We start from the raw sequence: 15,140 nt of genomic DNA on the forward strand, positions 1-15,140 counted from the left end.
CAATAGAAAAATCCGTTTACATGGGTCTTTAACATCGCCAGCCTTAACCTCCAGTGCTAGAGGTCTATTAGAAGGCTTGGGAAATCATTATAGCTATCATGACTCTATGGTCTCTAGAGTACCTGTGATCAGATAGCGACCCTGCAACTGAATGAATCTGAAACACACAAAATCTAATGATATGTGTCAGAGAACACGGAGTGAGCGTCTTCATCCAAACACATATGTTACTGAGTACACCGATGGGTCAACACGCCCTTGTGAATGTTTCAGAGGCTCAACACGCACGTCCGACGAGTTACCGGTGGCTCAACACGCCATTTCGGTGTCCCGGGGGCTCAGCACGCCCTTGCAGGAGTTTCAGTGGCTCAACACGCCCGTCCGACGAGTTACCAGTGGCTCAACATGCCGTTTCGGTGTCCCGCGGGCTAAGGACGCCCTTGCGGGAGTGTCGGTGGCTCAACACGCCCGGCCGACGAGTTACCGGTAGCTCAACATGCCGTTTCGGTGTGCTGCGGTCTCAAAACGCCCTTGCGGGAGTGTCGGTGGCGCAAAACGCGCATCCGACGAGTTACCGGTGGCTCAACACCCACGTCCGACGATTTACCGGTGGCTCAACACGCACGTCCGACGAGTTACCGGTGGCTCAACATGCCTGCCGTTTCGGTGTCCCGCGGGCTCAACACGCCCTTGCGGGAGTGTCGGTGGCTCAACGCACACACATCCGACGAGTTACCGGTGGCTCAACACACCCACGTCCGACGATTTACCGGTGGCTCAACACGCACGTCCGACGAGTTACCGGTGGCTCAACACATCGTTTACCGGTGGCCGTTTCGGTGTCCCGCGGGCTCAACACGCCCTTGCGGGAGTGTCGGTGGCTCAACGCACACATCCGACGAGTTACCGGTGGCTCAACACGCCCGTCCGACGAGTTACCGGTGGCTCAACGTGCCGTTTCTGTGTCCCGCGGGCTCAGCACGCTCTTGCGGAAGTGTCAGTGGCTCAATACGCCCGTCCGACGAGGTAACGGTGGCTCTGGATGCCTTTTCGGTGTCCCGCAGGCTCAAAACGCCCTTGCGGGAGTGTCAGTGGCTCAACACGAACGTCTGACGAGTTACCGGTGGCTCTAGATGCCTTTTCGGTGTCCCGTGGGCTCAGCACGCCCTTGCGGGAGTGTCAGTGGCTCAACACGAACGTCTGACGAGTTACCGGTGGCTCTAGATGCCTTTTCGGTGTCCCGTGGGCTCAGCACGCCCTTGCGGGAGTGTCAGTGGCTCAACACGCACGCATGACGAGTTACCGGACAGCTCCATGCCAGCTACTAATCTAGTAAAGATATGCGTTGGAGATTGTCTAGTATGGTGGGGATGGCAAGTAATAAGGCAGATTTTGTCCTGCTAATTTATAATTGTTCTAACCTTTTCTAGCTACTCTGTATTATTACGATTATCCATTTGAGTTCCTAACAATTATTCTCTCCGTTCCAATACTAAGGTATCTGTAGTACGTCATTACAAATGTATTATTAAATATAAATGCAATAAATATCTAATAATAAGCCATACACCTAAAATCAATTTATTTTTATTTATTTCATTATACCAAAGTAGTTAGCTTTTGAACAGCTTTGTTGCTATTTTATAATTAATTACTTGCCTTTAATCTTTACTTTTTAATTCGTATTTACTCAAATAAGCATTTCTCAGTAAAAATTTCAATAAAAATCACCCATAATAGTGGTATGCCCTTCTCTGAAGTTTAAAGAACTCTTATAAAGCATAATGTTGAGGGTATAAATATTCCAGCATTTCCAGGCTCCATGAAGAGCGACGAAGGGGTTTAATTAGATTGTTTCGCTGCCGCAGTTGTTTACATTTTGTAGCTCTCTCCTCACCCCCTCCTCACCATCTCACCACAATCACTTGTGGAGGTAACAGGTTCTACTGACTGTAGATTACCACCTGTACGCTTCTATCGTAAATCTAAGGCGCAATATGATTTTATATTACTAACTGGCACATTAGAATAATTGTGGTTTCTCTTGTAAGCTGCGATCCATATATTTTACTGTATATTTGGCTAAGTGACTTTGAAAAATGACTTATTATGATTAATATACAAGAAACAAAGAGTTACTGGTACAAAACTGCGTCTACATATCATAGGTCTCTATATAAAATCACAATTAATCTTATGATATCGTGTGATAAATTCTTAATTTACTCTAATACGCTATAGGTTGGACACCGCCTTGACCAAAATTGTATTGTAGTGAGTAAAAATCTTAAGTGGAAGATAGATTGTTAAAAATGAATAGATATAGTATATACTATACTAGGAAGGAAGGAAATGGATACCGAGGAAGGGGCCCATACCAAAAGATTAATCACTTTGAATTCATACTGCTCTCACAGATGCGTTTATTTTGTACTACTTCTTTACTTAAGGAAACCTTTGACGGATCACCAGTGTCCGTCAAGCCAGCTATGAAATTCATATAACCTTAAAAAATACAATCATCTTGAATCATTATTCTGATAAACATACTTACCTACAGAGGCCCCAATGAGTATAATATTGTAGTATTGTAGTAAAATTGCCCGTATTAGCCTAATTGTGTATATTTAATTAATTAAAAACACGCAATACCTATTGATATTTATTAACTAAACTATCTTTCTGGCAATGAGATGAATTTGATATGGTTTATCTTGAAACATAATCATATGCATTGGTTTTTAAACTGCATTTTTAATCGTGGATGGAATTAAAAATGTTATCTGAAATATTTTAGGTTTGTTTAAATAGTTATACACATGCCTATAATTTTTTAAGATTAAGTTTCTTATCTTAAGTAGTGTATTACAAGTGTATGGTTCTTGCTTATAATGTATACATAAAACTCATAATACAAATATAAAATTGTACTATATTTCACATTAAAAGCCATTGAAGAATGTGAATTTTCTAAATTCGCCATATTTCCTAGTTTCTGGTTGTAAAATCCCGGATGAGCAAAGCGGATACTTTAGGGATTTATGCGTTTTGGAACAAGCACTATTCAACATCTCTTGGCACATTATTTGCCACATAGGAAACTGATATAAATGTCACAAAAGAGTAATTCATTAAAAATACGAACATTAAATATCTTCAATTACAAATATCTGCCTAATATACACTAGGGGGATATTTCACTCACATACATAAAATCTTCCTAAATCAAATTTAGTGCACAGGATTTGATCTTCCCAGAACATAGTACTGTTATTTATGTAAAATAAATGTAGAGGTAATAATGCAAGTTAGCATAAATCTTTCTTTCTTACCTTAGAGTCTTTTCTATCCTTCATGAAAATATCCAAAACATTAACCTTAATCGGTTATTTTCTAATAAATCTTTGTACCTTACTTCAGTGTTTCGTGTACAGTAGCTAAATACATTATTTCTCTTAATGTTTCAAAATATCATATTTTAAGATGCTATCATTTGTGGAATTCTTGAGGTATTATATTTGACATTCTAGGGATATGTATTATTATACATATATAGCGATATATACATTTGAATATTGAAGACACTTTATATTCATTAATTGAACAAAATTGGATTACATAGAGTTAAATCTTAAACTTACTATGTCCCTAAGGAAATCTCTAGCAAAAGAGCTCTTTCTTCTTTGTTTGTTTTCCTCCTCTATTGTTTGTCCCCAATAAACAAGATTGGTCTTATGTGAAGTGCACAAGTGATGAGCCATTAAAGACTTGTCAGGGTTTCAAATATCAAAGTTTAGCTGATTATTTAAATTTAAGTTTGATAGTTACTTGACGTGAACATTACTTTTTATTAAATACTAGCACACACCCACGGTTTCGCCCGAAAATACATAATTCCGTGTATTTGATTAAATAACTACTACGATTTCAGTAATTCCATTTTAGAACACCGTAGAGGAACTCCAGAGAATGAAGGCGAAGTTCATAGCTTTCTTAATGAAAGCGTTTGTTATGTAATAACATAGAGTCCCTATGACATTTTAATTAGAATTAGTCATATATCGTGCATCAAGCACTCATTTTCCAGTGTTCAAAATTAAGAGGATCAGAGGTTTTGCTTTTCTACTTTAAATTCGTTGTATTTCTAACGCAAAATTGCAATTAACTATTATATCCCGACAAATAATTAGATCTACATACAATTTTTTAATAAGGTTAGATTTAAAACATTGCATTTTTCAACATTTAATGGATATAGATATTGTTATTGAAAATTAAAAACTAAAATCATCAAAAATAATACATACACATTTCAATACTTACATTATGACAATTGCTATCCTTATGTAATGCTTTTGAATCCATGTTCGCTGGGGGAGGACGTTATGAATGAAGGAACGGTGAGAAAGTGGATTAGAATGTTCAATAGTGGTCGATCAAATGTGCATGATGAGAATCGGATCGGCCTTCTTTCGTCACCGATGATCTGCTAAGGGCAGTTGACGGAAAATCCAAGAGAACAGACGTTTCACTATAACAACGCTATCTAGCGATTTCCAACAAATTTCACGCACTCCTTTGTACGAAATTGTTACGGGCGGGTTAGGTTATCGCAAGCTGTGTTCCCGATGGGTTCCAAAATGCTCACTGACATGCAAAAAACCAAGAGACTCGGAAGTGCCTTGACTTTTCTCTCACGGTATAGTGATGATGGTGAGGATTTGTGAAACAAAATTGTGACAGGTTGTGTATCTTGAGTCCGTCATGTCACACCGGAATCCAAACAGCAGTCAATGCAGTGGCAACACAGGCAATCCCCGAAAAAACAAAAATTCAAGACGACAATGTCTGCATAAAAATCCATGTGTACTGTCTTTTGGGATCGGAAAGGTCTTTTGTTGATTGATTTTCTCCCAAGAGGTGAAACCATTGATGCGGCAAGGTATTGCGAAATCTTAAGAAAACTAAGGCGGGCAATTCAATACAAACGGAGAGGAATACTCATTAATGGAATTGTGTTGCTCCATGACAATGCTCGGCCCCATACCGCTGGTGACACTCAAACATTGGTTCGACAATTTCATTGGGAGCAGTTCGATCACCCGCCCTACATCCCTGACTTGGTACCGTCTGACTATCACTTGTTCCTGCATATGAAACACGAGCTAGGCGGCTAATGCTTTGAAACCGACGTGAAAACTGCCGTGGAGTCGTTGCTGCATTCGTTAGCGAGAACCTTTTACGAAGAGGGTATAGACAAATTGATCACCCGCTACAAGTGTTTGAACATCGGTGGAAACTATGTCGAAAAATAGTTTAAGGTTTGGGCTTTCATGTATAAATACATTTTTGTTAAAAAAAATATTTTGCTTGTTTTTTTACTATACTTACTTTCTGAACACGTGTCGTGTACCTCGTCAGTGAGAAATTGATGAGATACCCGCTCGACAATTTTCTGTCATAAATACTGCATTTAATGTCCCTTGTTTTGCTTTTAATTCTACTTACTATTCGTACTCACTGCGCTCGCTTGCTTCATCTGACTGTATTCATGGAGCGAATAAGTTATTGAATCATGCTAATGTCTAGTCCCTCCGTGCTTGTTTCTTTAGCTACTTTAAAGTTTCCTCTTACAATATCTGAGCATACCAAATTTAATACTTTACATTTACACAGTCACAATTTTGTTTATTAAGTAAAATCCATTATAAATTAATTTTTGTTTTCCTTATTGCTACGATGTTGAAATATGAATTTTTACTATCAAGCTGACTATTGCGTCAACCGTCACTCAATAAATGATAAAAAGTTGAAAATAGTGGTCAATTTATTTAAACATATATAAAACAATGGTCGTGATTTTATAAAACAATGTTTGCGGTAAACAGTTGATGACATTTAATAGGCTATTTTAAATAATACTTCGTAAATTTAGAAACCGAAATGGGATATTTAACTGCTGTAGAGACCAGTAGGGCGTAACCTAGAGGGAATTTTCAAAATAATAATAAACTTATATTCATCCTAGAATGTCCATGAAATATTTCAGTACCACCGATTTGACTAGTTTATGCGTGAAAGCAAAACAAACGTATAAAGGTACTTTCACATTTTATAAATTGGAATATTAAGTATAATACAGGACGTGAATTACATTTTAAAATTACATACATCCAATGAAAACTGTTTCTCTAAGGCTTCTTTTGGAAGAAAAGTGGGTACTTTTTTATTATCTGAAGGCCCCCACGTTTTAAATATTTGTTCTTACCGGAGTTCTAAAACACTAAATTATTACAAAAATACCGACTTTATAAGACTTGTTGTGAAAATTACATGTTATTATAACAATTGGTTCTTGTTTTCTGGTTACCAAATGGTAGCGACGTCGGTCAGAAGAAGACCACTCTGTTTCCATTTATTATTTTTATAAGTACGTAATTTTTATATAAGGAGGTAAATATATACGTACTTATAGCAAATATAAAACGTTATCGAGTGTTCCATGAAATGAGCTCACCTTTAGGTAATTTCCCGAGGAATCCTTTTCTTTTTCACCAGCAGAGCCAGCCCTTTTTTCAACCCTTCCCTCTCCACAGTCACTCCCTGTTGTGTACTGAAGAAGTAGACCAACTGTTGGACCACATTCTTCGCAAGTTTATAGTTCTGTATGCTCTACTAGATCATATAACTCCTTATTACATAGTATATGAGGCCAACATACAACTCCTGAGCCTCAAAATACACGACAAAGTACGGCATGTCGCAGAAAATTACCAACTAATTCTGAAGAACATCGAAGATACAACATATATAGATTTTAACTCTAAGACAATAGTATGAGTAGAAAGAATTGAGTACATTATTAAACCAATTGCGATAAAATATACAACATTGCTGATCTTTCTATTTCTATCAACGTCTTAGAGACAAATTTACATAGCGTAAGCTACTACTACTACTAACTAGTACCACTACCACCACCATCATTAGTATATTCATAAGGTATGCCAATATTAATACTACGCTATATTCTTTTAATTCATTTCAGACTATATGGAATTTGAAACGGGTTTTCAGTTATTTTCAATACTTAATTTTAAGTACTCTAATATTTTACGTACAAACATGCTCTAAATAGCCGATAGATTTTTGCAAACTGGTTAGAAATTTATTATTTTAATGTTATTTTTAGAGTGTTTGAGGCTATTTATGATTATCTTTCAGCTTAGCCGTGTTGTATGTATGTATTTATTTTCATTTGTATTTCATTTTTTTAACTATATAATTTTTGCATAATTGCGTTAAAGTATAAATTTTATAATTTAAAATCTTATTCTACTCCCATTATGTATTACAAAATGCATTACAAAAGGTTTACATCGATACAGTAAAACAGTTAGTTATAATTAATATATACACAAAATTGCAAATTCAGATCACGTTTGTAAATAGGAAGATAACTTCTTTAAAGAAAAAAGCATTTACGGATGCTGAATCCATGACTGACTTTGATTGAGATATTTATTGGAGTTACAGTGAAGCCAGGTTGGTTACACAAAAGGTTATTGGTTTTAACGAGTTTCGTTGGTAACGTGGTATTGAATAGACCTTTGCTACATCCTTTAATTGCCTATATATATTAGCATCGTTGTACAGTTTTATTTTTGCACCGTTATTCTAAGTAAAGTTTGATATTTTACATTTGATAGTGGAAACATTCGAAATGATTGTTGTCATAACGTCGGTATCATTTTTCTTAATTTTGAAATATGCGTTTGAAATATTTATTAGATTTTAGGAGTGTTTTACTGTAATATCATATTAATTACAAATTAGTAGTATAATATAAAAATATATTTTGTTCCTAATTATAGTTAAAATGCCAATTTTTCTAAAATTCCACTATAAACATTTTTTGTAATACTTTGTTAGAGATAACAACTGTTACAAAAAGGTATAAATCATGAAAGGGTATCACTTTAAATTTGATGATAATAATCTATATAAAAATTTAATGTCTAAAGTCAATTAATTGTTATAGTTAATATTGTTAGTTGGTATCACCGCTTATCTAAATGCCACTTGTGAAACATCTTCATGATGACAATAGATTTTCTTATTTTGGTGGTTGAGGGTCATGAAAGCCTATCTTTCTAGAAGCTGGCAACATTTTTTCTGTCTGTCTGTTCGCACACTACCAGAAGACCGATTAGCACTACTGAAATTTGTTTTTTTTTTCCATTAAGAGGTCTGGCAGCAAAAAAATATATGTGTGTATGTGTGTGTTTCTGTTTTCCACAGAATACCACGAGAATTAATAGTCCGGTAAAATAAGGATGCAAACCTCGGAATGAAAGATAATAAGCTAAAAAATTTGCATACGTCTTTATTTTGATGGTATAAAACTTACCTCAAAAGTCCTCATATAATCACGTGTACGCGTCTTTAGATATTTAAGGTCAAAGTTCACGAAAATCAGTTTTTTGCAAATATCTCGTTTCCCTTACGCTAAATGACTTTGAAGGTGGTTAGAGAAATTGTAGAACGAAAAATTCTCTACAACTTTTGTCTGAAGGGATTTTATGTACGTTCAACCCTTTTTGAGATACAGCGCAAAGAGTAGGGGACCGCTTACCTGTATATACAATAATGCGAGGCCAGCCAGTAGAATACAATAAATAAATGAGTTATATTGTTAATTATTCACTTATTATTATTATTATTATTACTTAATACTATTATTATTGTTAGCATTATTATCATTATTATTAAATTTTTTATTATTATTTATTATTTAATATATCATATTTATAGATATTAATTATAAATGACATATTCTCTATGTAATACTTATTTTATTTTTACCAAACATACAATATTAAAAGAAATACTTTTCGTCCATATTTACTATATTACTATGAATATTATGTCTCGTAATACAAATCTCTTGTACGAAACGTTTGCTGTTTCTGGGAAGATGTATCAGATGTTCCATTGTTGACCGGTTTGTTTGTTTGTTGACTTTCTACACACCGTAACGAATGAGTTTGGAATGTCTATGTATAAGTACAGTAGTGGTGGTGAGATATTTACTTGATGATGGGAATGGTAGTGTATTTCTCTGTGTTTAATTCTGGTACAAATGGACAGACATGGTAATAGAGCAAAGTCTTTATGAAATCTATGAAGACAGAAGGATGAATATCTCGGGGACGGAGTACAGAAGAAAAGTGTTTTATGTAAATGGGTATACGCTATGTACGCTTAACGAATACAATCTGCGAGGAAATTGAAAAATTTTGTAACATTTCTTTGGATTCTTCAGAACAACACGTTGATACTAGAGATTCACGAGTTAAAAGAGATAATAGCGATGTAAGTAAACTTCTCGATTGGTTTACTCTTCATAAATCCTTTTCAAAGCACAGTACAGGTGATATCTATAGCTTCTGGAAATAGTGGGCAATGATCAAATTATTTGTCATAGAGCGTATGATATCGGCATCCAATCAATGGTGAAAATGACTGGTTTGAACTTTAATGAGATAAAACTGAAACGTGTTGACAAAGTACAAACCTCTTTCAATAGTTAACAAATCTGTCAAAATAAACGATTGTAAAGTTCCCATCGACCCATTACTACTCTTCCAGAGAATAACTGTAAACAAAAAATTCCAAAATAATCTAAAAGAATATCTACAATACGAGTTAAGCCCGTATCCAACATCCTTATTTGATAATAATGGCATGAAAAAAACAACAAAATCAGCACTATATAAAAACATGACTTCTGTTGATATTGAACTAGACGAAACCACTACAAACATATATCATCGATGGTGGATTTTCTCTTGCATCGCGTTGTATGGAATAAAGATGATACTATCTCTGATATTTTGAATAAATTACGTCAAATATTTACAAACACATTATGGGTCAAGTATCGTTGTTGTATTTGATGGTTACTCAGACTACACTAAGAACATTAAAGCAATGGAACAATTAAGAAGAACTGCTGGTGTTTCAAAATCTTACGAACTCCGCTTTGATGAAACAATGAAGGTGCCAATCAGCCAAGAAAAATTTTTATCGAATTCATCTAATAAAAAAATATTTATAGACATGCTTGTCAAGAAATTAAAAAACTGTTTAATATCACTACAAAACAGGCCAGAGATGATGCTGATGTTCTCATTGTAGAAACTGCTATGCAGAGTCAGAAACTTAAAAAAAAAACGTCTGTCATTGTAGGCGAAGATATTGATTTGCTAGTTATCTTGATAGGACGTGCTCAATCACATCAACAAGAAATTCTTTTCAAAAAAAATGGGGTAAGGGTAATGTGGAGACAAAACTGTATTCATCGAAAAGTTTTGATAAATACCCTCATTCCAAGAAACACATATTATTTTTACACGCATTTAGTGGATGTGATACGACTTCTGCACTTTATAAAAAGGTAAAATATCGTTTATTAAAATGTTCGAAAAACATCACGATTTAAATCAATCAGCTGAACTATTTAAACAAAAAAACTGCTCTGTACAAGAATTATTTGAAAATGGAGTACGTATTTTCTTAGCAACGTATAATGCTCCGAAATCAGAAGACGATATAGACTCTTTTCGATACACCCAGTTCATCAAATCAACAAGACTCAACAAACCAGTTGCAGTTATCTAGTCTTCCTCCTTCAAGTACAGCAGCTCGTCAGCATATCCTTCGTGTCTATTATCAGACCCAAATTTTGGGTTGGGAAATGATTTAGAACCCCAGGAATTCGGCTGGGTACTGCAAAATGAACTCCTGGAACCAGTAACAACATTATTACCACCAGCACCAGAAGAATTGCTGAATACAATATTTTGCAATTGCAAGAAAGGTTGTGGTTCTAATTGCGGATGCAGGAAATCAGGATTGCGATGCACTTTAATTTGTGGGCAGTGTAATGGACAATCATGCCTCAACGCTTCATCAACTTCAGATGGTTTCAATGAAGAAAGTGAATATGCACCTGATATTCTTGAATCTTTCTATTCTGATAATTTAGTAAACGAGAATGATGATAATGAATCCGATATTGAACAGCCAGAGGAAGAAGAAGAAGAAGAAGAAGAAGAAGACGACGATGAACAAGAAGAAAATTAAAACAAAAATATTAATCATTAATAAATGAAAAAAAAATTTTTTATATTTGTAATTTTAATAAATTGATTATTGGATCAATAAATAAATATATAATTAAACTTTATTTGAAATATTTCTTTTAATATTGTATGTTTGGTAAAAATAAAAATAAGTATTACATAGAGAATATGTCATTTATAATTAATATCTATAAATATGATATATTAAATAATAAATAATATAAAAATTTAATAATAATGATAATAATGCTAACAATAATAATAGTATTAAGTAATAATAATAATAATAATAAGTGAATAATTAACAATATAACTCATTTGTTTATTGTATTCTACTGGCTGGCCTCGCATTATTGTATATACAGGTAAGCGGTCCCCTACTCTTTGCGCTGTATCTCAAAAAGGGTTGAACGTACATAAAATCCCTTCAGACAAAAGTTGTAGAGAATTTTTCCGTTCTACAATTTCTCTAACCACCTTCAAAGTCATTTAGCGTAAGGGAAACGAGATATTTGCAAAAAAAACTGATTTTTCGTGAACTTTGACCTTAAATATCTAAAGACGCGTACACGTGATTATATGAGACTTTTGAGGTAAGTTTTTATACCATCAAAATAAAGACGTATGCAAATTTTTAGCTTATTATCTTTCATTCCGAGGTTGCATCCTTATTTTGCCTTATTTTACTGAGGTATAAATAAGCTATGAATTTCACATGTACCTTCATTCTATACAGCTAACACAAAGTGTGATGATGATGGTCTCTATAGAGTTTGGCTGGGTGGAATCGTCCAAAGAATATCGAGGAACGATTAGACATATGAACTTTCAATTTTGCTTTACACTTCATTTCTACATAAAGAAGTTCTAGCTCGATGATGATCCATATTCCTCCAGGGGAATCTGGCATACCTATTAGGGTACTCAAAGGGTATTATATGAGTGAAAAGATCTATAGACTTGAACAGTTGTATATTTTGTTGTCATTCAGGAGGATGGAAATTTTCCCCCTGCCTGTGAATTTGTCTGTCTGTTTCCTTAGGATTTCTCGAGAAATGATTGACCGATGGACCGAATTGCGCTTTTAACTTCATTTCTAAATGGTCAACATCGTATTTTGTGATAGTATAAATCGCTATTTGGTATTTGGCTGAGCACTGACGCAGCATAATTATCCAGATCCATAAACAATTTAGCTATGATTTTTTATTTCTAAGGCCGCCATGTGAACAGCTATCCAAAGAAATTAGTCGAAATATTTATAAAATGAATTTTCGTATCAAGTTTTGAAATTTTGAAAGTTAAACGTATATAGTATACAGATAACTAATTGCTAACCATTTACAATAATTAATTGATAGCGTATAGATTGTTGGCTATTCAATGATAACCTCAATGTGGGCCATGTCTCGTTACAGTAAATCTTCTCTAAAATTATTCGATTTCAATAATTTTGGTGTCATTACAATATTCATAAAATCCTGTAAAGTGTTATTCTTGTAATTCTTTAAAAATTTTCTTTTTTAGATAATACATTTTAAAAAGTTATAATGGCCGCTATTTTCAAAATATTGAATGTAATAAAATCATATTTCTTTCACTAACTCGCCTTTCTATCATAAACATTTGTGCAAAACTTATAATTTAATCTATTAGGTTTTAAGATAAAAATTCTGTAATACAAAAACACGTACAGACAGACAAATGAGAAACTAAGCATCAGAGAACCATGTTATATGGTGAAATGTGTTTGCCTTGACCTAACAAATATCGAGGTATACCGTTGTCCAGAGAGTTACTGGGGGCTGTATATAAACCTTGAATGGGGGGTGATTTGAGAATTGGAAGTCAAGGTCATTCGATGAAGTTAAGCAGAAATTTTCGGTAAGTAGTACCATGAGGAAAATTTTAATTTGCTAACTTTTAAACAAAATGTATTTTAAATTGATAAAATGTGTTCTCGATGATTATTTGAGATTCTGAGGAGATGTTTATAATTCTAAATCAATTAGTAAATTTTAAAACCCTAAGTATAAACACGTCCAATTTAACAACCGTTTTACTTTAGCAACCTATGAAATAGGCGATTTAAAATAAAAAACAAAAATATTTTGTACTAGTATGTCATAATGAAAGTAAAATATTTGAGTGTACTGTGTCTACAATAAACTGTTTATGTACACTATTTTCTAACATCAAGTCATAAGACAACTTTTCTTAGTTCGGAAACCCTACATTGGTATAAAAACTATCATGATAACGATTATAGTGACTCAGCACTTTTACAGCTGATGAGTCGGCTGTGCTGTGTAAATGTAATCTGTCTCGACTGAGAACTCGGTGGTAATCCTGCACTGATTGAGTCTCGTGCTCTTCCTTTAGCGAAGTAATGAATATTCTCATAAACTTATCAGTTTTACTGCTGATAAGTCACCTGTTCTGCGTAAATTTAATCCGTATTACTGATAGTTTAATGGTATACCTGCACTGATTGAGCCTCGCGCTCTTCCCTTAGTGATTCAATTGCGAAGTAATGAATATTCTCATAAACTTATCAGTTTTACTGCTGATAAGTCACCTGTTCTGCGTAAATTTAATCCGTATTACTGATAGTTTAATGGTATACCTGCACTGATTGAGTCTCGCGCTCTTCCCTTAGTGATTCAATTGCGAAGTAATGAATATTCTCATAAACTTATCAGTTTTACTGCTGATAAGTCACCTGTTCTGCGTAAATTTAATCCATATTACTGATAGTTTAATGGTATACCTGCACTGATCGAGTTTCGAGCTCTTCCCTAAGTGATTCAATTGCGAAGTAATGAATATTCTTATAAACTTAGCAGTTTTACTGCTGATAAGTCACCTGTTCTGCGTAAATTTAATCCATATTACTGATAGTTTAATGGTATACCTGCACTGATTGAGTCTCGCGCTCTTCCCTTAGTGATTCAATTGCGAAGTAATGAATATCCTCATAAACTTAGCAGTTTTACTGCTGATAAGTCACCTGTTCTGCGTAAATTTAATCCATATTACTGATAGTTTAATGGTATACCTGCTCTGAACGAGTTTCGAGCTCTTCCCTAAGTGATTCAATTGCGAAGTAATGAATATTCTTATAAACTTAGCAGTTTTACTGCTGATAAGTCACCTGTTCTGCGTAAATTTAATCCGTATTACTGGTAGTTTAATGGTATACCTGCACTGATTGAGTCTCGCGCTCTTCCCTTAGTGATTCAATTGCGAAGTAATGAATATCCTCATAAACTTAGCAGTTTTACTGCTGATAAGTCACCTGTTCTGCGTAAATTTAATCCGTATTACTGGTAGTTTAATGGTATACCTGCACTGATTGAGTCTCGCGCTCTTCCCTTAGTGATTCAATTGCGAAGTAATGAATATTCTTATAAACTTAGCAGTTTTACTGCTGATAAGTCACCTGTTCTGCGTAAATTTAATCCGTATTACTGGTAGTTTAATGGTATACCTGCACCGATTGAGTCTCGAGCTCCGCTCTGACTGCTGTTTGTTATGTAATTAATATTACACCAACTTATAAGTTTTAAAGTTGTTAAGTCATCTTTGCTGTGTAAATGTAATCCGTGAACACTGAAAATCTCTTGATGAGTCAGATAATCGCTAATTTTACTCGCTAAAGGCCCAATCTTCAATTGACAAAATATCACAAAGAATAATATTGCAAAAAATTACAAGTCTTATCTCAAATGAAATCTTTAGGATTACGGTTATTTAAAGTACATATACATTGTAGTGTATTTCTTTACTTGTTTGACAGTCTCAGATTCATCGAGTAACAATAAAAAGATACGTTTTATTTTACGGTATTAATGTTTTCTGTAAATCAATGTATTTACTTGAGTAATACTTAATTATAATGGCCAAACAGAATATCATACTACATTTCAAGGCTTTTTACAATCAGAATTTCAACATTATGAGCAAGTGATCGTGAACCTACAATGTAATTAA

Source organism: Homalodisca vitripennis, chromosome 4 (genome assembly GCF_021130785.1).
Source record: "Homalodisca vitripennis isolate AUS2020 chromosome 4, UT_GWSS_2.1, whole genome shotgun sequence".
Lineage (NCBI taxonomy): Eukaryota > Metazoa > Arthropoda > Insecta > Hemiptera > Cicadellidae > Homalodisca > Homalodisca vitripennis.